This window comes from Squalius cephalus, assembly GCF_949319135.1.
Source record: "Squalius cephalus genome assembly, chromosome: 7".
Taxonomy (NCBI): Eukaryota; Metazoa; Chordata; class Actinopteri; order Cypriniformes; family Leuciscidae; genus Squalius; species Squalius cephalus.
In genome coordinates this window covers 33,149,168-33,174,062 of record NC_137128.1, presented here as the reverse complement: position 1 = coordinate 33,174,062, position 24,895 = coordinate 33,149,168, and the positions used below count along the sequence as shown (strand labels likewise).

The 24,895-nt window shown below is 38.1% G+C and overlaps 1 long non-coding RNA gene and 1 gene segment (V, D, J or C); both read left to right on the top strand.

The window, feature by feature from the left end:
- Positions 1-15,735: 15,735 nt before the first annotated feature.
- LOC307161614 lies at positions 15,736-16,062 on the top strand. The gene is made up of 2 exons (XR_013821760.1): positions 15,736-15,829; positions 16,022-16,062. It is a non-coding gene; the product is annotated as an uncharacterized lncRNA (long non-coding RNA).
- A 2,985-nt stretch (positions 16,063-19,047) lies between these two features.
- LOC307161820 (T cell receptor alpha variable 18-like) lies at positions 19,048-19,559 on the top strand. The segment is given in 2 exons: positions 19,048-19,087; positions 19,195-19,559.
- Positions 19,560-24,895: the final 5,336 nt, after the last annotated feature.

Genomic DNA, 24,895 nt, shown 5'->3' with positions numbered 1-24,895 from the left:
CAACTACAATGGAAGTAATATACAGGGTTTGCAGTGGTACAGACAGTATCCCAACACTGCCCCTGAATTTCTCTTGCAAGCTATTGAAAATCTGGGTCCAGAGGAGAAGGACCGTTATGCCGCTGAAGCGCTAAAGGGCAAAAAACAACTAAATCTGGAGATCTCCAAAACTGAGATAGCAGACTCTGCAATATACTACTGTGCCCTGGTGCCCACAGTGACAGGAAACCCTTCTACACTGTACAAAAACATGAGATGATGAAAAATACATTAATAACATCTTGAGCAAACTTTCTCAAATTTTAAACAATATCAGAACAACATCTGTCACCAAACAAAATGTTTATCTCTTTGAAGTCTTGTCACATATACAAGTACAAGTCCAGTATTTATCAGAGAAAAACGACTCAAGACCTCAAAGAGGGTGGAGCTCTCTCACTAAGAGGGTGATACAAAGTTTCTCTACGTTTACTGACTTTGTCATCACTCCAAAGATCACCCATCATGTTTCTCTTTTGTTGGATATTTTCATTATTCATCGGTAAGAGATGTTCTAATTTTCAGGGTATCATCCCCCAATATGCTAAAGAATGTGAAGTAAATTTCGAGCAACCAATGCTTGAGTTTATGATGACAATATCTAATTCCTGTTTTATTAACAAACATGCATTTCTCTCATTTTTTTTACAGGAATTTCTTTTGCAAACACAATATACCCATTATCCTCTGAAAAGCATGTTTTCAGAGGTGAAAATGTGATTCTTACTTGTAACTACAGTGGTGATGTAGATAATCTGCAGTGGTATCGCCAGAATCCTGGATCTCGACCTGAGCACCTCATTCTCATCACAGAATATTCAGATCCTGATCCTTCACTTCGTCTGTCAGCAAAAGCTAAAAAAGACATAAAACAAGTGAATCTTACAATCTCATCTGCTGAAGAAACAGATTCTGCTCTGTACTACTGCGCCCTGCAGCCCACAGTGACAGGAAACCTGGGAACACTGTACAAAAACATGGGATGCATTACATTTGTGTTAACATTGATTTATTTTTATTTTTAAAGCAGAAACGATTAAAGACATCATAGACTAAAAATATATTTCCCAAACCAGTTCATTTCAAACCGTTTTAATGTGTTTGTTTGGTGTCTCAAAAGTAAAGTCATTCACTCAGCCCAGAAGAGGGCGCTGTGCTCCACACACTGTAGTCCTCATGCATATCATGATCACACAAGTCTTTGACATCCAGAAGCAAGCCAGTTATTTCCTCAGAGCATAGCATTATAGTCAATGATGATTATAAAAATCTAAATCCTGATCCATTCATCACTATTTTTTTTAATTGAACAATTTTGATATTCAGATAAATCATACAAATATTGCATAGGCCTACTGTGTGTGTGTGTGTGTGTGTGTGTGTGTGTGTGTGTGTGTGTGTGCTTAATTCAGATTAAAGTAAAAAACTTTTTAAATTGCCAAAAGGTGAAGCTCTAGACTCAAATCATATTGTTTTAGTCAGTCAGAGTCTGTCATATCATGCTGCTCTGTGCAGTGTGCACTTAATATATTTTTGGAGCTTGCAGATGATATTTATCCCAACATTAATTAATAAATAAAGTGATACTACTTTGCAGGCGTGATACAAAATAGCCTAAATAATTGACTCAAAATAAAAATCCTGTATATATACTCACTCTCACGTTTCTCCAATACATCAGACACTCTACAGTACACCATATAAGGAGAAGAAGGCGGAGCAGAAAACAACAGCACACAAATCTCATATAGATTTCACTTAGATTTGAATGTAGGCCTATGAAAGTGAATAAGATTTGAGAACTTACAGTAGAAAAGTCTCACAGGTCACAGGGTGTGGCTACAAAAGAAATACAGAAGGCACTTGCTCTTTCTCTATCCCAGTATTAGGATGCTGTTTTTTTACTTCACAGTCATGGCACTTCTTTCAGGTGATTGATTTATATTTATTTCAAAGCTATAAATGTTGTCTTTGAGCATATACAAATATTTTTTCCCGATGCTGAATTAATGTTAGTTTTTTCTTCTGTTGTTGTATTTCCAGACAATGTTCTTGCAAATGCAATAACATCCCAGTCAACTGAAAAGCCTGCTTTAGAAGGAGAGAAGACGACTCTTTCCTGCAACTACAGTGGGACGTCTATTAACAGTTTTCAGTGGTACAGACAGTCTTCCAACACTGCCCCTGAATTTCTCTTGCAAGTTTTTGAAAGTTTGGGACAACAGCAGAAGGACCGTTATGTTGCTATAGTTCGAAAGGACGAAAAACAACTAAATCTGGAGATCTCCAAAACTGAGATAGCAGACTCTGCAATATACTACTGTGCCCTGGTGCCCACAGTGACAGGAAACCCTTCTACGCTGTACAAAAACATGAGTACGATCCTCATTTCAGAAAATATCTGAACAACAACACCTCTCCCGCAACCATGCAAAAGATTCAAATATGATACTGCAAGTTCATATCACAAAACTGTCTCATTCTGCTGTGATCAACAGCATTAAACTGACCCTTCTGTGTTCTTAAACTTGCAGGATTTGTTTTCTTCCACAGAATTATTATTTTATTACCTATGTTTTCTTTTACATTTTGACAAACTACACAATGTGTGTCTTTTAGACTTTACAATTTTGCAATTTTTTAAAAAAAAATTTGCAATTGCAGTAAAGAAGTGAGATGTAATTTCCTCATGTCTGTTGAGGGAAATCTGTAATTTCTAAGAATCAATAGACTAGAGGGTCCCACAATCCATTGGGTGGAGCTTGGTGAGAAGGGGTGCAGCAGAGGGCAGTCCTGTGTTTCCCCAGATCTCATTTTGTATGTTATTCTCCAACAGTCATAATGTTTTTGTTTTACCTCACCATTTTGGCATTTCTTACAGGTACAGTATTTACATTTGTTAATATATCTATATACCTCTATAAAAGTATACTAATGAAGAATTAAATTCTGAATGTTCCCCAATAACTATTCCTCTGTTGTTTATAATTTCCCAGAGAGTGTTTTTGCAAATGCAATTACACCCATATCTACTGAAAATCTTGCTTTAGAAGGAGAGAAGACGACTCTTTCCTGCAACTACAGTGGAAGTAATATAAGGGGTTTGCAGTGGTACAGACAGTATCCCAACACTGCCCCTGAATTTCTCTTGCAAGCTTTTGAAAATCTGGGACCCGTGGAGAAGGACCGCTATGCCGCTGAAGCGCTGAAGGGCAAAAAACAACTAAATCTGGAGATCTCCAAAACTGAGATAGCAGACTCTGCAATATACTACTGTGCCCTGGTGCCCACAGTGACAGGAAACCCTTCTACGCTGTACAAAAACATGAGTACGATCCTCATTTCACAAAATATCTGAACAACAACACCTCTCCCGCAACCATGCAAAAGATTCAAATATGATACTGCAAGTTCATATCACAAAACTGTCTCATTCTGCTGTGATCAACAGCATTAAACTGACCCTTCTGTGTTCTTAAACTTGCAGGATTTGTTTTCTTCCACAGAATTATTATTTTATTACCTGTTTTCTTTTCCATTTTGACAAACTACACAATGTGTCTTTTAAACTTTACAAAGGAACAAGCTATGTCTTTTATATACCATAGCATGTGCAATATGTCCTTTTTAATAAATGGAAGTGCATGTTGCTTTAAAAAAAAAACAGCCCGGTCTCACCCCAAAACGTCACATACTGACGCGTCTTGACCAAACGGCAATATACGACGAAAAGGGTACCCCTAAAACGTCCATATGAGACGAAGACATAAGCGCACCAGCAGCGCCTCTTAGCGGTACCCTAACGCATACCTAAACCTACCCATAACCCGAATAGTCACATACGGACGTTTTAGGGGTACCCTTTTCGTCGTATATTGCCGTTTGGTCAAGACGCGTCAGTATGTGACGTTTGGGGGTGAGACTGTGTTGAAAAAAACACACACAATAACCATTACCCATTAATAAATGTATTCTAATAAACTTTACATCTAATAAATTAGCAATCAAAATGTGTGTGTGTGTGTGTGTGTGTGTGTGTGTGTGTGTTTTCAGGTAGAGGAAAGACACATGGGACAGAGGGTGGAGCTCTCTCACAAAGTGTTTAATGTGCAAGAGGCTGTCTCAGAGTCACTCGAATTTGCCATCACTCCCTCATTGTAGACCATCCATCATGCTTCTCCTTTGTTGGATGTCGTTTTTATTTATAGGTAGGTGTTTTCATTTTTAAAAGCTTGATAAAGATTTATAAAATGAAAATGTAGTATATGTAGCAGCATTAAGTGGAGCAATTTATACATGTATTAATGCCAAAATAAGTTTTCTGTTTAATGAATAAAGATGCATGTCCCTTTTTTTTACAGGAAATTCCTCTGCAAACACAATATACCCATTATCCTCTGAAAAGCAAGTTTTCAGAGGTCAAAATGTGATTCTTTCCTGCAATTACAGTGTTGATGTAAATAATCTGCAATGGTATCGCCAGAATCCTGGATCTCGACCTGAGCACCTCATTCTCATCACAGAATATTCAGAACCTGTTCTTTCACATCGTCTGTCAGCAAATGCTACAAAAGAAATCAAACGTGTTGATCTTATGATCTCCTCTGCTGAAGTGTCAGACTCTGCTGTGTATTACTGTGCTCTGGAGCCCACAGTCACAGGAAACACTACAACACTGTACAAAAACCTGTGATATATTCAATCAGATTTAACATGCATTTGAAAGCCTTAGCATTAAAAACTTGATGTTAAATACTAAATAAAAAATTTCAGTTGTGAACATTTGTCCAGTGTCTTTCAATCAAACAGCAGAAACACCAACTAAAAATGACTAAAAATGACCAAATAAATACAAGTGAACAAAAAACACAGAGGCATAATGTATTATCAATATTACACAGTGGTGTCAAAAAGTCTGAGACGCTATAGTGAAAATACCTCTTTTCCATTTTTGTTTAATTTAATACATTTATAATATTTTTTTCAGTGATGTCCAGCATTATTTGAGAATATTCCAAAAAGCACCTTGTAGTTCAGTGGAAACAGGAAAATCTGATCTTTGCATGGTCAGTGTCATAAATCTGTTTTGTTTTTTTAGTGACCCAGAAATGTATTTATTTTTCAGATTCTTGGAGCCTACTGTATAATGAAGCTGAAACATTTGAAGCAGTCATTCAGAAGCAGACGCTGCTTCACTATAATTTATGACTAAACTATTCCACCTGCTACTCAATCTTTGAAGTTCATCTTACATTAGTCACTGAAAATAACTGTAGTCATATTTATACAGTAAATCTTTCACCATAGAAAAAATTTCTGTATGAATAGTCTCAAAAGAATATAAGTCTGTTGTTGCTCACTTCCTTGCCACAGGGTGGAGCTCTGCAGCCTGTTGTTAGAAAGCAGCTCAAGTTAAATGTGATTGACTCAAGGTTGAGTGTAACACTTAAAGCATTCAGTGACTCGAGTCTCGAGGTTGAGTGAATTCTACTGAACAATGGCCAGGTTTACTGTAGTCTTGTTTGTATTTTCACTGCTTAAGGGTAAGTAATACTTTAATTCTGATTGTTGTATTAGTGTCAACAGCAGCTGACCAAACATGTAACAGTAACTTAGTTTGTTACACAATCTGTATCAAATATTTAACAGTTCTGTTGAACAGTAATTACTTTAATAGATTTTCTCTCTTCTTCTTTTACAGAGAGTGCTGATGCATATACAATAGAATCTCTCTCACCAGAAAAGCATGTTTCAGTTGGAGAAAGTGCTATTATCTCTTGCAAATACAGTGGACTTGGGCCCAACTTCCAGTGGTATCGCCAATATCCAAGATCCAGACCAGAGTTCCTTATTTTTCATACAGAGACTGCTGTTTCATCCGAACCCACTTTACGTCTCACAGCGATACCCAAAAAAGAAATGACAGAAGTGTATCTGGAGATCTCTTCTGCTGAAGTGAAAGACTCTGCTGTATATTACTGCGCCCTGGTGCCCACAGTGACAGGAAACACACCTGCACTGTACAATAACATTAACACATATTGTATTATACAAAAATTGTGACACGCCAGCATCCAATCACCTCCAATAAATTATTGATGAATAAAACGCTGTCGGGTCTTTTCATTTTGAGAAACAACAGCCCATCAGAGAAAATAAACTCTCAGCAAGAGGGTGGAGCAAATTCACAAAGACTTAAAAGTGTGAAAGGCTGATTCAGTTGAAGTATTCCTGCTTTGTTATCTTTACAATCACTCTTCATCAGAAACCATCATGTTTCTCTTTTGTTGGATACCAATGTCATTATTCATAGGTAAATAATTTCTTATATTATTTTTGTTCATTTAAAAAAAAATGATGTGGTTTATTTTATATAAAATGGTGACTTTAGTATCAGTTTAATAAATACAGATGCCTTTTGTCCATTACAGGAAATTCCTTTGCTGACACAATACAGCCATTGTCTTCTGAAAAACATATTTTCAGAGGTGACAATGTGACCCTGTCCTGTAACTACAGTGGCCTTGTATATAACCTGCAATGGTATCGGAAATATGTGGGATCAAGACCGGAGTTCCTGATACTTGTAAATGAAAATTGAAAAAGAAGCTCAAGATGGTAACAGTGTTACTCTCTCCTGTAACTACAGTGGTGCTGTTTACAATCTACTGTGGTATCGTCAGTATCAGAGATCCAAACCAGAACTCCTTCTCTACATGACTGAATCTGGAGATCCAGTTAAAGCAGATCCATCAGCCCACTGGTTTTCTGCTGAAGTTGACAAAGACAGAAAGCTAATGGAACTGAAAATCAAGACCGGAGTTCCTGATACTTGTAAATGAAAATTCAGAGTCTTCTGAACCTTCTCTTCGTCTGTCAGCAAAAGACTCAAAAGACAAAAAACAAGTGAATCTTACGATCTCTTCTGCTGAGGTGTCAGACTCTGCTCTGTACTACTGCGCTCTGAGGCCCACAGTGACAGAAAGCCCAGAAACACTGAACGAAAACCCTGATTCCAGTCATGTGCCTTTGTGCTGTTACTGATTTTACAGTTCAGTTTGACATCTCAATAAATAATCCAAAAGCTTCTTTAAGTTTTATTTGTGTGGAAAGCTTTAATATGATGTTTGATTTCAATTTCTTAAAACGGAGAAGAAATATGCAATGAATCTTCACATGAGGTGTTCCAGTAATTTCCATGTGCATACACACATTTTAGTTTGTCTCATTTATAAGAAAGCTTCAATAACAAAAAATGAATGTTTTCTCATTTGTTACAATTTTATTTTCTTTTATTATTTTTTTCTAAAAACCAACAACTGAAAATCAATAAACTGTGACAACAGCTTTAAGATGGATGCATGTAAGAACCTTCTATCACGACCAAAGTCTTTTTTAGAGGGTAAAAATACAAAAACTGTGCAAGTCCTTGGTGATTCATGAAGGTCTGAATGTGTTTGTTTTCACCCAGAAGAGGGTGTTCTTCTCATTTCTGTAGTTCTGTACACAAAGAGCTCAAGACTCACCATGGAAGATCAAATCTTGCCACAGGGTGGAGCTCCAGACTTAAATCACAGTGTTCCAGTGAAGAAAAGGCACATCTGAGTTTGTCATTTCTTTCCATCATGCTGCTCTGTGCACTTGTAATATTATCAGTACTAGCAGGTGAGATCCATTTATTTTATCACCACATCTTTTGATTTAAACATGGTAATATTACATTTATCTGATCACAATAGTGAATTTAGTATGTTTTTTTCTTCAGGAGACTCTCTTGGTGATCTAATAACTTCTCATGGTCCTGAAAAAGAAGCTCAAGATGGTAACAGTGTTACTCTCTCCTGTAACTACAGTGGTGCTGTTTACAATCTACTGTGGTATCGCCAGTATCAGAGATCCAAACCAGAACTCCTTCTCTACATGACTGAATCTGGAGATCCAGTTAAAGCAGACCCATCAGCCCACTGGTTTTCTGCTGAAGTTGACAAAGACAGAAAGCTAATGGAACTGAAAATCAGCCCTGCTAAAGTATCAGACTCTGCACAGTATTATTGTGCCCTGGAGCCCACAGTGACAGTAAACCCTTTTCCTCAGTACATAATCTTCCTGCAGATTAGCCATGCTTTTCATTGATGTTTAACAAGCACAAGTATTCTGTGTGTTTCTGTGACTGCATTAGCCATCAGTAACTGTAAGATCTCTTAATGAATCCACAAGTAGGCCTGCCAACACAACACATACAGTATTTCCATAGAGAATACACACACACACAAGTGGGGGCAGTGTCGGCGCCATGAGTGGACCCTGGGGGCCCTTCAGTCACTGTGCCCCCTTACTTCTAATCTTGAAAGTAATATATCCACATAATCTAGCATTTCCAACCCTCCTTCAGATTTCTTACCAGACAAATTTATTTGAAGATTGTGATGTTTATTTTTCAACAAAAATTAGCCAACAAACTATTAATTTCCTTACAAGTGGAATCCTGAACACATAAAGAAAGGCCATGGAAAATAAATCTAGTTAAACCTTCTTCCTTCAATAATAGGACTCTACAAATCTCTCTCTGTAACCAAATATCAAAAATGTATTTTGTTGTCTTAACTTTCTCCACAGCAGACTTCTACCTGACAGTCAAACCTGCATTACGTCACGAAAGTGTGGACTCGGAGGAAGACTGCAAGGGATTAGGGTTCCATTTGGGACAGGGTATAAAGACTACATTACAGAAGTAAATCATATTGCCAGAAGGCGGAGCTTAATATCATGATGTAGAAGCATTTTCATCTGAAGGAGGTTGTCAGAATTCAAAGGCATCCAGTCTGTATGATACTCAATCATTCAGATTCTTCTTCAGATATCTGCTATCATGATTATTTTCTCTCTCCTCAGTTTTTTGTGGACATTTATTGGTAAGATAAAGTTTTTTTCTCTCCAATCTAGATCAGTTACTTTTTACTTATTTACTGCTATACTTTTTACGGTTAAATTACTGTTTGATTTATCTAACCAGGTGTTTATTCTCTATTTATAGGCCACACAGAGGCAGATGGAATAAACCCCTTGTCAGGGGATGAAAATAAACTTGTTGGTGACACTGTTACTCTGTCCTGCAGTTACAAAGACTATACGGGTCTTGTAAAGAATTTACAATGGTACAGACAATATCCCAGATCCAAACCGGAGTTCCTCCTTTACATCTTCCCAGGTGGAGATATGGGTGATAGACCAGACAGATTTTCTGCTAAAGTTCAAGAAAAACAAGTGGATCTGAAGATCTCCTCTGCTGTACAGGCAGATTCTGCCATGTATTACTGTGCCCTGGTGCCCACAGTGACAGGAAATCTAACAGCATCATACAAAAACCTCCCATGCCATCATTCAAGATGAAGCTCTAAACACTTGCTTCATCTGGTCTTAAATGCCAGTGCATCATCACCACAATAGTCTGTCCTTTTGCTGAAACAAGTCATAACATATACATTAACATAGTCAAAGGTTTACAGACAGTGGCGAAACTAGAGTTTTATACATGGGGTGGCCACAGGGTGGCCACTGCTACTTTCGGGGGTACACAGTGCACACACACACACAGTGGAAAAGCTTGTGGAAGGAACTGGGTGACTCTGTTTGTGTCTATAAGTGTTGAACATCCAAAATATTTGCAGAAAACAAAGCTGAAGCACCAATGAGATAAGATACCGCATGTGTCTGTTATGAACTGCTGCGTTTATTTACTTTTTTTTTTTTTAAATTAGATATAGCAGGCATCAAGCAGACATGTCCTTGAAAAATGTAAACAATTTTATTGCCCATCAATATAAAATCTTATCCTAGGAAGATTTAATACAACATAATTATTTCTTTATAATAATTTATAATAATTCTTTCTTATTATAATTATTTAATTTATAATTTTTTTTTTTTTTTTTTGAGTTCATTTTGGGGTGAACTTTCCTTTTAATCTGGCAAAATCATCTAAACTTAAATTCCTGAATTGGGTATGTGACTGCCTGTGTCTGGTAGATGCTCTGACCTGTTGCTGGTTCTGAAGTCTGACCACACTGACTCTTACTAGCCAGTGGTGATGCAAGGGCTGGGGTCTGTTTGCACCTGATCTGCCTGTTAGTCCAGTCATTTTAAGACAAAATGGGGGTCAACCTTGAACAAATTGCAACAGAAGCAAACTCAACTGATTTTGTATCCTCAATATGTCCTGAGTAAGGAAAAAAAAGTTCAGAAGAATCCCATTAGGGGAACAGATCTAAACATTGGGTCTAGCCAGGTGAACATGTCTTGTTGAATCTTGTTGACACATAACAGTAAAATACTTAATGTTAAGGTCTGAATGGAACCCATTTAGGCTACCCATGAGCATTAGAGGCAGGAAGAAGCACTTTAGAAACCAGCCTTTATTAATTATTAAGATGGGGTTTGGGGCTGGGTCCGTGGGACTGTTTCTGGGGGACGAGTCTGAGGGAAGAACAGAAGACAAGGGTAAGGAGAATGCAGAAGACAAAAGGCAGGTAAAATAAAAAGTGAATCCCCAGAAACAGTTTTCGAAACTTTCCCCTAATGGGATTCTTCTGGACTTTTTTTCCTTACTCAGGACATAATGAGGATACAAAATTATTTGAGTTTGCTTCTGTTGCAATTTGTTCAACCTTTTTTCATAAAATGACTGGACTATGTTTGTGCTTATTTAAAAAAAACTCTGATATCTCTCCCTTTCTTTTCATGTTTAATTGACCCTGTTCAAAAATATGACAAATTTAAAATATGATCATATTCATATTCTAATCATCATCCAATTACCAACATTTTTATCTTAACTATTCTCGCCAGTGTAAAAAAAAAAAAAAAAAAAAAAAAAAAGTGTTTTTGGTCATTTTCACAATTTTATGGTGTTCAACAATTTCAATAATGTTTTATTCTAGCTTCGTGCGTCTTTTTTTTTTTTATCAACACTTGAATGTTGGCAAGTTTCATAAAATGCAACATAGCAAAAAGCTGAGAAAATCGCATTTTTATCAAGGACTACATCTAGATCAGATTCATAATGATGATCAAAACACAGTAGATCGAGTCCATCAACACCCTACACCCATAAAGCTTCATAGTCCTATAGTGATCGCATTATGATATCGCTTGTTTCTGCTCTTCTTTGCCTGCGTTTTGATCTCCTATCCTCTCATTAGCTAGAACATTTGTATACTGTAACGTACACACGGCAAGTACTGCATATGCGTGTATTAGGCCTAATGTAGGCTATTCGGAGCAAACCACCCTGATGCTAAACCTTAAAAACTTACTTCAAATATGATGTTTTCTTTCGTCTTCTGCTCGTCCGTTTGAAAACTGCGCGCGTGCCGCGCTGCTGGCGAACGTAATTTTTTTTTTTAAATCAGCATCAGCAACTGCCAGTAGCAAATAAAATTTTGGGGTGGCCAATCACATGTCAGGGGTGTCCAGTGACACCCCGGACCCCCCTCTGGCTCCGCCACTGACTGAAATGTTTTTTTCATCAAGTCAATGTGAAATTTCTACAGTTGGCGCCATAGAAAACTGTGATGTGATGTCTGAAATTATCCACAAGTGGGCGCTCCTCTATGGGATCAAATTCCCGCCAAATATATAGCGGTCACGTATAAAAAATAAGCGTGAATCAAAAATTTAAAAACACATGTAAAAATATATTGCACAAACTGAAAAAAAGAATGCAAAATGATCAGAATAGCAAACAACGTGGTCACGGATGAAAATATAATAAGTGTGAATAAAGAAATAACAAGCATGAATAAAAACTTTAAACAAATTAAAAGTTATTTTGCACAAAACTTAAACTTGTGGTCATGCTTTGTTAAAAAGTATGGTTTTATTACTGTGTACTTTGTGCTTTCTTGCATTTTCTGCTCATATTTTACTCTTTTGTACGCTTGTGATGTTTTTCTCTTCGCTCTTCTTTCTATGTTCTGTGCTTGCTCTTCCAAATGTTGCAGTTCGAGTTTCATGTAAATTAGGGCGGGCTTAAGCGTCACCATTGGTCCACTAGTTCTAAATTGACAGATACTCCTCTAGCCAATCAATCGAAGAGGGGAGTTGACGTCACACTAATGCGACTCGTGGTACAAGCTGTTTATGTTTGTACAATTTCTTCAATTCCATTATAATATACTAAAATGTTATTTTTCTAATACTTTTATATACTGTTCAATTTCTTATTTGTGCTTTGATATGTGCATTTATGAAATTAATTATTAACGCTTGGCATACCAGCGTGATTGCGTCACCGCCATAGACTGTAAAAAAATAGGTCACCGCACACTTCAGTGGGTGGTGCGCGCCCGTGATGCACTTCATTCTGAGTAAATATAACAACAAAGAAGCACTGCTGCACTCTCTTTTATTTCATTTTTACATTTTTATTTCATTTTTATTTTTACAGGAGTGCTACACTTACAAGGGAAGACGGCAGTTCAATTTAACTTTACAAAGACTTTCAAGCAGTAAAGCTATCTGAACTCTGGACATAAATAATTAAATTCATCTTTTTTGAGATACATGAGAATGTTAATGTGCACACTGTAATTGGTGTTAAACAATATTACTTGGCTCATGATGTCAATATGCTAAGGCTGCTGTAAGTAAAACATCCTGCAGTTATGAAACGCTACAATTCGTCGCAAAAACTAAGTTAAAAACGGCCATTGTCTGAAGACTTTAGGACTTTGACCTGTCGCCGCTACGCATTGCCTACCTTTTTTTTTATTAACCTCGCCAAAATTGACAAGATTATTGAAAATGATTGTGTTACAGAGAAGATATAGAGAAACCAGTTGAATTTAATACAGTGATTTATCACAAACTTACTGTGTTTACTTACATAGCTACATAATTGCATATTACTTTAGGATTAATGTTTTAAATATAGCTTAAAATTTGAATACAGCAACATCTCCATCAGCGATAGGTAACGTTGTTTCTAGAGTGCCGCTGTCCTGCAGAGTTTAGAGTCAACTCCGATTAAAAACCTCACCTGTCTTAAATATCCTAAAGACGATGATTAGCTGGTTCAGGTGTGTTTGATTAGGGTTGAAGGAGCTAAACTCTGCACTCAGGACCGACATTACCCATCCTTGTTATTGATTAAATATGAAAGTAAAACGGCCAGTAGGTGGTGGTTACTGCTCGGAGAAGATCGACGCTCGCGGTGCCAGGTCCAGTGCATTAGAGGTGAATGATGGATCATCAGACAGGCATAACTGTAACAGGTCGTCGTTAGGATGACGAATTTAACTATAGCGTGCTACCATATTGCCAGGTATGTATACCGGCAACAGTTTGAGTTGCAGGCACACATGCAGTTTAAAGGTGTCCTGTTGATGGTCGTCTTCATAGATATCATATATAAACGATATATATGATATCTATGGTCGTCTTCCCCTGTATAACAAGTAAGCATCAGTAGCCACGAGTCGCATTGGTGTGACGTCAACTCCCCTCTTCGATTGATTGGCTAGAGGAGTAGCTGTCAATCTAGAACTAGTGGACCAATGGTGACGCTTTGAAAGCACAAAGTACACAGTAATAAAACCATACTTTTTAACAAAGCATGACCATAAGTTTAAGTTTTGTGCAAAATAACTTTTAATGTGTTTAAAGTTTTTATTCATGCTTGTTATTTCTTTATTCACGCTTATTATATTTTGATCCGTGACCACGTTGTTTGCTATTCTGATCATTTTGCATTCTTTTTTTTCAGTTTGTGCAATATATTTTTACATGTGTTTTTAAATTTTTGATTCACGCTTATTATTTTTTTATACGCGACCGCTATATATTTGGCGGGAATTTGATCCCATACTCCTCAACCAAAAATGAAAATAAAATGAACCAAATCTTCAAAGGCACGTAAGAGGAGGAGATACAAGGTAATTACTTCAGGCATGCAGAGGTTTCAGAGATAGTTCAATAGTGGCTCTCATTTGTTCCTCGTCAGAAATGATATCCCTTTTTTGTCTATGGCTTATCTCAATCTTAACAGGTAAGATAAATGCAATTAACCAAATAAGCATAACTGAGAAGAGAAAACAATTCAAAGTATACTTCACTTCATCTCCATTCATTATTCCTATCTTTCTTACCCTCTTTCTCTTAGGGGATGCTTCTAGTGAGGGAATAGCACCAGTCTCTCCTAATGAATTTGTCTCAGAAGGTAAAACAATTACCCTGTCCTGCAATTACACTGGATCAGCTGCTACAGATGCTCTCCATTGGTATCGTCAATACCCGAGATCCAGGCCAGACTTCCTGTTTCTGATTAATGAAGCTAAATTTGAGCAATCAGTTGACCCTCCAGTTCCAGGAATATCTGCTAGATTAAATGAGGAGAAGAATCGTGTGGATCTGGAGATCACTGGCACTGCATTAACTGATTCTGCTCTGTATTACTGCGCCCTGCAGCCCACAGTGAGAGGAAACATACATGCACTGTACAAAAATGAGAGACACATTGAAAATAGAGGCTGGAATCTGTGTTCATTGTCTCTACTCAATGGCTGGAATTATTGAATGATTATCCATGTTTGCATTCAAGCATTTTGATCTAGCAACTTTAAAGGTAGGGTTAGCAATTTTCAGAGTGGCTAGCAATAGCAAGCTAGCTTTGAAAGCATGAGATCCAACCCTCACTTCAGAGCATCTATAAAGCCACGTCTCCAAAAGACATGAACGCACAGCAGATTCTGCAAAGCGTCACGAGACGGCATTAAATTACTTCATAACATTACAATACCGATGAACGAAAGCAACTTACAGAGCTCTTACTTGTACCACCTGACTGCTTCAGATTAATTTCAGCATTGATAGTGTTGACATAGAGACACATAAATCCGAGTATGAGCTCCGGGTAGAACGTCACTGGTTGCCATCTCATAATTATGGATATGACTTGGCGTGAACAGCATAAACTCATTGTTTTGGTTCAGGAGGAACTGTAGAAGGCGGCTGCTGTTTGTTTATGGCGCTCTGTGACTGACTGTCTACAACTGTGCATCGCTTTGCAGAACGTGCTGATGTTGTGTGATGTCTGCTCGAGCAGGGTGCAGGGAGGTATGGAAATACATGCACTATATTGTCAAAAGTTTTGGGACGTCTGCCTTTACATGCACATGAAGTTTAATGACATCCCATTCTTAATCCGTAGGGTTTAATATGGAGTCGACCCAGCCTTTGCAGTTATAACAGCTTCAACTCTTCTGGGAAGGCTTTCCACAAGGTTTAGAAGTGTGTTTATGGGAATTTTTGACCATTATTCTAGAAGCGCAGACAAAGGCAGGGGCGCAGCCGACCCCCTGTGAAGTATGGGAAGGGGCTATCCTGGTGGTGGTGGGGAGGGTGGAGGGAAGGATCCATCTTGGAGGTGGTGGGGTGCCTTTGTCTTCAGGCAGGATATGCAGAGTCCGGACCCTCAGATTGCGAGCTACGGATGGGGCCTACGTCAAATAACTTTATTGCTTGCTGGGCTGTTAATAAATGTATAATTGTCACAGTATTTATTCTCTCGAGTCTTTCTGGTAGAACTATCTATCTATATAATCATATAAATAGCCAAAATGTATTTCACATTCTTCCATGTATGACATGTTTTGTGTAATCATAATCACACTGAGTTGGTGGGTGGAGCTTCAAGAGATTGAGTTGGCATTCATCTCTTATGATTTCAGTCTGTTCTTCAGCAGTGCAAAAATGAGATCGCTTTTTTACCTACTTGTACTATTAGCCATTCAGGGTGAGTAGGATTGAGTAACTTCATTATTTAATACTATTTGAATTCTTGTTTATTTACAAAAAAAATACTATTTGTTTATGTAAATACATAGTAAAAAAAATAATAATTCATAACTGTTCAGATTATAGATAATGATAATGGCTGAACTTTTTTTTTTTTTTCTGATGACTATTTTTCATGCTCTATTTGCAGAATCCTTTGGCCAGTCAATAACACCATTGCAGACCACAAAACATGCCACTGAGAGAGAGCAAGTCCTTCTCTCATGCAAATATGATAGCCAAGCACGTACTTTACAGTGGTATCGACAATATCCTGGATCCAGACCTCAGTTTCTGCTCCTTGTTTATGAATCAGGCAGTGTAACACACGCAGAACCCCCTTTCCCAAGACTGAATGCCAGTGTGGATAAGGTGGAGAAGCAGGTAGATCTGCAGATCTCTTCCGCTGCAGTCACAGATTCAGCGCTGTACTACTGCGCCCTGGCGCCCACAGTGACAGGAAGAACAGCCACACTGTACAAAAACCTCTATGAGGAGTAATGTTAAACTAATGTTAAAGTCAGCATACAACTTTTCTTCCCTATTGTGACGCATCTCTGAGTGATGTAGCTACTTAAACAAGAAAAAATGTAGGGCGAGATTTGATTTTGTCCATTGGAAATTGACTGGATCTTTGTGGTTTGCTATTGCTGTGATCTCATGTGAGTGACAGGTTGTCCCGCCTTCACGTCGGAAAACAACTCATCAGAGATGGCAAGAGATCTTGCCAAGAAGGCGAAGTTATTTTGATCAAAGATTATGAGGAAACATAAAAAAAAAGATGTGCACAGTTGAATCATATACACTAAATATTGCAATATTCAATAAAAAAAATAAAAAAAACAGAATTGTCCGTTTTGATTTTTATGGAGACTTTAAATGTCCTGTAAGAATATAATATAATTAAAATGAAAGACAATATCATGTGTTCTTAACCTTCCATATAATCTAATAGTATTGGTTTAACGTCACTGTTGTGATCATACACTTAAATAAAGATTTTGGATCTTTGACTTAAACAATACTTTAATATATTGCTTTCTCTTCTTTTGAAGTTTGAAAGAAAGGTAAAAAATATATATATATAAAAAAAAATTTTTTGCTTTCAAACAAAAAAAGAGGAAGATTTTACACTTGCAAAGTTTGGCATTTTCAGAAAAGTTTAATTTAATTATAGAATTCTAGCCTCATTTTTTTATATCATTCTTCAGTTAATGAAATAGTATTTGTGTCAATCTTATTTCAAGACCAAACTAAATCTGATAAAGATAGCGCTATGTCTCTGAATGCTTTCACTGATTGTTATGGGTGGAGCTTTGAAGGATCTCACAAAAATCTCACAATTCTGTCTTCAGTTTTCATTCGTGGTTCAAGATGATGCTCCTGTGCTCTCTGCTTGTGTTTTCAGTAATGCAATGTAAGTAGTTTTGTTTAAAACTGGAATAGTAATTAATTGTATTTTATGCAAGTTCATAGTATTCATTTGCTATTTGATTTACATTTTCTGAACGTCTTCATCTTGTTATTCTTCCTAACTGAATGTTTTCTATTCTATGCAGATACATTTGCGCAGTCAATAAGACCATTGCAGAATAATGTGCTTGTAACTGAGGGGAAGCCGGTCACTCTCTCATGTCAATATAATGGCAGTGCAGACAGTCTGCATTGGTATCGACAGTATCCTGGATCCAAGCCTGAATTTGTGCTCCTCGTCCTGGAATCATCCTCAAACCATGTAACATATGCAACTCCCCGTATCCCTGGAATGGATGGACAAATGAGTATGAGTGAAAAACGTGTGTATCTGGAGATCTCCTCTGCTACAGTATCAGACTCTGCTCTGTATTACTGCGCCCTGGAGCCCACAGTGACAGGAAACACTAGAACACTGTACAAAAACCTAAAGAAAGAGAAAGAACATAATATCTGTCTTTCATACACTCATGTTTGTTTGCAGATTGAGCAGATTAAATAGATTGAACAGATGCTTGAGTACTTTCCATAAATAAGAATTAAAAAAAAAAAATAGCTTTATAAATAATGTAAAAAAATAATGGACATTTTAACATTAACATGGTAAAACGAATAGATAATACTTTGTGGGCAAGATTATAGGTTTACATTTACATGAGTGAATAAAGGGAATGTGAATGTATTTTGTCCTGTAACTGGTCACCCTTTTATTTTGTCTCTCTTCATTTTTAATCTCTTTCACATCATTTTAAATCTCTTTCACTCACTATATAAAAAGAAAGCTAGCTAAACTTTCTGGACAAAATTATGGATTTAGTTGTCCAGTAAAGTAACTCTGTTCTTTGTGCCCAACAACTTTATTTTATATAAATTGGTTGCCCATATTCAAAACCCTCATACAACACCCTTACACTCTTAAATATAAAGGTCCCAAAGGGGATTTTTGCAGCAATGCCATATATAGAACAACCATTTTTGGATTCCCCAAAGAACCTTCCAGTGAACAGTTTAAATAAATAAATAAATAAATAAATAAATAAATAAATAAATAAATAAATAAATAAATAAATAAATAAATAAAATGTCTTAGTGTCAAGAATATGAAAATTACAGAGCCCCAAAAGGGACATGGTGGTTGAAATATGGGATGGGAGGAAAGAATATATTTCAAGGCTTTCACATTCACCCAAGACACTTTGCGTGGGTTCACAAAGAACTAAAATGTTTTGAAAGACCACGTTCAATTTCTCGGGGGAACACGAACATTTTGCGTAAGAATGCAAGTTTCTTTGGGAAAGCAAAACATTTAAGATGTCCTACAAAATATGTTGTACCTTGAATTACATTGTTCTCTCACAGCTGATTGATTTAAATTCATTATTGCAGCCACAAGGTGGCATTATGTCCATACATAAGTCTCATAACACACTAGCCTTGCCATTAGTGATGTTTATGTTTCATCTATAGCACTGATATAAAATCAACAGTAAAATATACCTTTTACATCAGGCAAACTACTTGTCCTTAAATAGCTACTGAAATTAGTAATACAAACTAATCAGTAATCAGTAAAGTAATAGCATAAAATGTACAGCAGATGGCAGCGTTCACTCAGATTACAGAAGATTTGAACCTTGGTGTAACAGTGCCCAGAATCAGCCAAAATCTCTTAGTTATAAAGTTTGGGCTGCTTGAGGATCCATGATGTTTCTATGCAATGTCTGGTTCATTCTTCTCTTTTCAGGTAAGCTATGTGACATTTTTAAGTAAACCTTCCAAAAATAAGTCATCATTAGACATCAATTATTTGTGTTGGATGGGTAATAAACTGCAATGCTCTGCCTGTTTCAGGTGATATAAGTGGAGAAGGAATAGCGCCTCTCTCCTCATCTGAATTTGTTAGCACTGCTGACTCTATCACTTTGGCCTGCAAATACAATGGGTCTTACAGCAGTGATTCTCTCCTGTGGTATCGTCAATACAGCAGCTTTAAACCAGAGTTCTTGTTTCTGGTTAGTGAAGCCAATCTTGAGCAGCCAGCTGACCCTCCGATACCTGGAGTGTCTGCTAAATTAAATGAGGAGAAAAATCGTGTGGATCTGAAGATCTCCTCTGCTTCAGTTACGGACTCTGCAACGTATTACTGTGCCCTGCAGCCCACAGTGACAGGAAACTCAAAACCCCTGTACAAAATTAAGATGAAACATCTAAAATGACGAACTACACTAAATAGAGCATGATGCTCTAATATATATATATATATATGCATAAAACTACAACATGTACATAACTGGAAAGCTAAGCAGAAGGTCGAGCGGTTTTAAATTGTGTTTAAAACGTTTCAGGTGAAAACAAATATATCTAAAATATATCATATCTAAATGCTCTGAAAGTTGATGTGGCAATACAGTACATTCCACTATCATGCATTTCTAGTGATTAAACTGTTACTTGTCAATCAAGTGTCAATACAGATGCTTTTTCTCATCTATTACTGAAGTGACAGACCCTGTTCTGAAAGATGTTCCCCCAATTAAATCTTATGTTGTATATAATCTCTTTTGTATATCTATAATCCTATAAAAGATGCATATTAATGAACAGATACTGAAGGTGCCCTAATATTCTTCTTCTTCTATGAAAAGTTATTAGTAAAAGCAACAAAAGAAAACATTTTTTTTATTATTTTTTTTATTTAGAGCTCCTGTAATGAAGTGAAACACCCTGATCTAGACCTGGAGTGGGACAAGAAATGCAGAAACATTCATCTGACTCAGAGGGTGGAGTTTTGTGTCTCTGAATGGATCTCACTAAAGTGCAGGTGCCCATATTATGTGATGAAACAGACATCATGATTTTGGCATCCAATACATCAACCATTATGTTTATTTACACACTTATGACTTTATGGATCCATCTGGGTGAGATAAACTCATGCACACACATTTTGCCTTCCTCTAAATTAATATAATTAATGTTGAATTAAATCTGAATCTTATGTAATTTTATTTAATGACTGTCGAGCTGCTTCCCTATAACCAAACTATTTTATTTTGTTAGGTGAGACAGAGGCAAATGCAATCTTCCCACTATCACCTATAAAGAGCACTGTTGTAGGTGGAAATGTAACTATATCCTATAGTTACAAAGGATTCAATGGAAGTGTGTACAGTGGTACAAACAATATGGAGGATCAAAACTAAAGTTCATTGTCTACAGCTATCCACAGGGAGGTCCAGCCTTACCCATAACCATAGCATGATCTTCTGGCAAATTTGATCAAGACCTTCAACAAGTGGATCTAAAGATCTCAAATGTTGCTTGGCCAGATTCAGCTGTGTATTACTGCGCACTGCAGCCCACAGTCACAGAACACTAAGAGCTTTCCATACAACAACATCATATACTTTAGATTTAAGGCATTACATGTCAGAGTTTTTTTTTTTTTTTTTTTTTTTTTTTTGGGAGATTTCAAATTCATACATGACATGATTTGGAGTCAATCCCAATACCATAACAATTCAAATGGTTGATAAATGAAAAACAACATTTCTTCACAAACTATGTAGCAACACACTTCTCCTTAATTCACAGATGCCCTTATGACACATTTAAGATGGATATTATGTGGATGTCTTTACTTGTTTGTTGGAATGAGTTGTTTTCAATTACCAATAAATATGAGAACATTTTCAAACCAAACCAAAATTTTTTTTTTTTGTTTTTTTTTTTGCAATTGCAATTGCAATAAAGAAGTGAGAGGTAATTTCGGTAATTTCTAAGAATCAATAGACTAGAGGGTCCCACAATCCATTGGGTGGAGCTTGGTGAGAAGGGGTGCAGCAGAGGGCAGTCCTGTGTTTCCCCAGATCTCATTTTGTATGTCATCTCCACCAGTCATAATGTTTTTGTTTTACCTCACCATTTTGGCACTTCTTACAGGTACAGTATTTACATTTGATATTTACATTTGTTAATATATCTATATACCTCTATAAAAATATACTAATGAAGAATTAAAATACTGAATGTTCCCCAATAATAATATTCCTCTGTTGTTTATATTTTCCCAGAGAGTGTTTTTGCAAATGCAATTACACCCATATCTACTGAAAATCTTGCTTTAGAAGGAGGAAAGACGACTCTTTCCTGCAACTACAATGGAAGTAATATACAGAGTTTGCAGTGGTACAGACAGTATCCCAACACTGCCCCAGAATTTCTCTTGCAAGCTTTTGAAAATCTGGGTCCAGAGGAGAAGGACCGTTATGCCGCTGAAGCGCTAAAGGGCAAAAAACAACTAAATCTGGAGATCTCCAAAACTGAGATAGCAGACTCTGCAATATACTACTGTGCCCTGGTGCCCACAGTGACAGGAAACCCTTCTACACTGTACAAAAACATGAGATGATGAAAAATACATTAATAACATCTTGAGCAAACTTTCTCAAATTTTAAACAATATCAGAACAACATCTGTCACCAAACAAAATGTTTATCTCTTTGAAGTCTTGTCACATATACAAGTACAAGTCCAGTATTTATCAGAGAAAAACTACTCAAGACCTCAAAGAGGGTGGAGCTCTCTCACTAAGAGGGTGATACAAAGTTTCTCTACGTTTACTGACTTTGTCATCACTCCAAAGATCACCCATCATGTTTCTCTTTTGTTGGATATTTTCATTGTTCATCGGTAAGAGATGTTCTAATTTTCAGGGTATCATCCCCCAATATGCTAAAGAATGTGAAGTAAATTTCGAGCAACCAATGCATGAGTTTATGATGACAATATCTAATTCCTGTTTTATTAACAAACATGCATTTCTCTCTCTTTTTTACAGGAATTTCTTTTGCAAACACAATATACCCATTATCCTCTGAAAAGCATGTTTTCAGAGGTGAAAATGTGATTCTTACTTGTAACTACAGTGGTAATGTAGATAATCTGCAGTGGTATCGCCAGAATCCTGGATCTACTGGATCTACATAGACTAAAAATATATTTCCAAACCAGTTCATTTCAAACCGTTTTAATGTGTTTGTTTGGTGTTTCAAAAGTAAAGTCACTCACTCAGCCCAGAAGAGGGCGCTGTGCTCCACACACTGTAGTCCTCATCCATATCATGATCACACAAGTCTTTGACATCCAGAAGCAAGCCAGTTATTTCCTCAGAGCATAGCATTATAGTCAATGATGATTATAGAAATCTAAATCCTGATCCATTCATCACTATTTTTTAAATTGAACAATTTTGATATTCAGATAAATCATAAAAATATTACATAGGCCTACTGTATATATATGTGTGTGTGTGTGTGTGTGTACTTAATTCAGATTAAAGTAAAAAACTTTTTAAATTGCCAAAAGGGTGAAGCTCTAGACTCAAATCATACTGTTTTAGTCAGTCAGAGTCTGTCATATCATGCTGCTCTGTGCAGTGTGCACTTAATATATTTTTGGAACTTGCAGATGATATTTATCCCAACATTAATTAAATAAAGTGACACTGCTTTGCAGGCGTGATACAAAATAGCCTAAATAATTGACTCAAAATAAAAATCCTGTATATATACTCACTCTCACGTTTCTCCAATACATCAGACACTCTACAGTACACCATATAAGGAGAAGAAGGCGGAAAACGATACTCGGTTACTCACGTAACCTCGGTTCTCTCTAGAGAGGGAACGAGTATTGCGTAAGGAACTTACGCTACGGGAAAAGTCATCTTTTCTCGAGATACTGAAGCCAAAAAATTATCCTTAATTAATTTTTCATAATTTGTCAACGCAGTGCAGCAGGCAGCACAGCAGAGCTAGAGCGGGCAATACTGCGTGCTCATTGGCTGCCGCGCGGCAACTGCTTAAGCCTACCAGTGAGCCCCGCGTGACGTCACGCCCAATCAGGGTGCGCGCGCCCTCGCGCGTCACAGCCCGCCAGAAGGGGCGGCGTCAGAGCGTATAAAAACAGGGCTCGGAGGCTTAATTCTCTGGTTTCTGTCGAATGAAGCGACATGAGCTCGAGGCGCAAGCACGGCAGGGAACGCAATACTCGTTCCCTCTCTAGAGAGAACCGAGGTTACGTGAGTAACCGAGTATCGTTCTCTTACGAGAGGTTCTCTCGTATTGCGTAAGGAACTTACGCTACGGGAACCCTTTGTCAACGCCGTGCGCGCCATGCATCCACACACAACTCCAGGGGGAGGGGACCCGGGGAGTGAAGAGTGGGGAGAGAGGTGGCCAGCAATGCGGGCCAACACATGTACATAAGCACCCGTAGGGAGAAACAGAGCGGCGCAGCCGGTCTGTATATAAAAGCTTTCCCTGAAAGTGCGGCTCGACCAGAAGAGTCAAATCTAATATCCAGCCTGCGAAGAGCAGGGCATGAACATGATTTTAGACTGCAAGAAGTTTAGCCTGCAGGGCGGGAACTTCCAGGTTATAAAACCTAACAAATGTAGACGGGGAGGCCCAGCCTGCTGCCGTACAAATGTCATAAATGGAAATCCCACTGGACCATGCCCACGATGAGGCAACGCCTCTGGTGGAATGAGCCCGTATGCCCAGAGGGCACTGCAGGTCTTTGGACGCGTATGCTGTCGCAATAGCGTCCACTATCCATCTGGATAGCGTCTGTTTCGAGGCGGCGAGACCCTTGGTGTGCCCACCAAACGAAACAAAGAGCTGCTCTGAGAGCCTGAAGGCTGCAGAGCGCGTAATATAAAGCCTTAACGCCCTGACAGGGCAAAGGAGGTTATTATCGACCTCGCTGGCTGCCGGCGGCAGGGCTGAGAGGGAGATAACCTGTGCTCTGAAAGGAGTACCCAACACTTTAGGGACATAGCCATGTCTAGGTTTGAGAATGACTAACGAGTCGTTAGGTCCAAACTCGAGACACGACGCGCTAACTGATAGCGCATGCAAGTCACCCACACGTTTTACTGAGGCGAGGGCCAGCAGAAAAACGGTTTTGAAAGTGAGGTATTAGAGACCCACAGAGTCTAACGGCTCGAAGGGAAAAGCTTTAAGGGCCTCCAGGACCGAAGACAGATCCCATATCGGAACCGAAGGTGGCCGCGGAGGGTTCAGCCTCCTGGCGCCTCGCAGGAAACGGGTAATGAGTTTGTTTCTTCCTAGTGCGCGGCCGCGCGCCGAGTCGGCGAACGCAGCAATCGCCGCAACATACACCTTGAGCGTGGAGGGGGACCTGCCCGCGTCCAAGAGCTCTTGGAGGAAGTTCAGAACCTGTGGAACCCCACAGGACTGAGAGTTCAAACTCTTCCCTGCACACCATTTGTTAAACACTGACCATTTAGACGCATAGAGCCGCCTCGTCGAGGGGGCTCTGGACTGCGAGGTCGTGTTAACTACCCCTTCTGGTAGATCAGCGAATATTCGTTGATTACCCACGCATGCAGAGACCAGCGCTCTGGATGGGGATGCAGAATTGACCCTCGGGCTTGAGAGAGACGGTCTCTCCTCGCCGGAATCGGCCACGGGGCTGTGTCTGACAGGCTCACCAGCTCCGGGAACCAGGGTTGGTTCTCCCAGT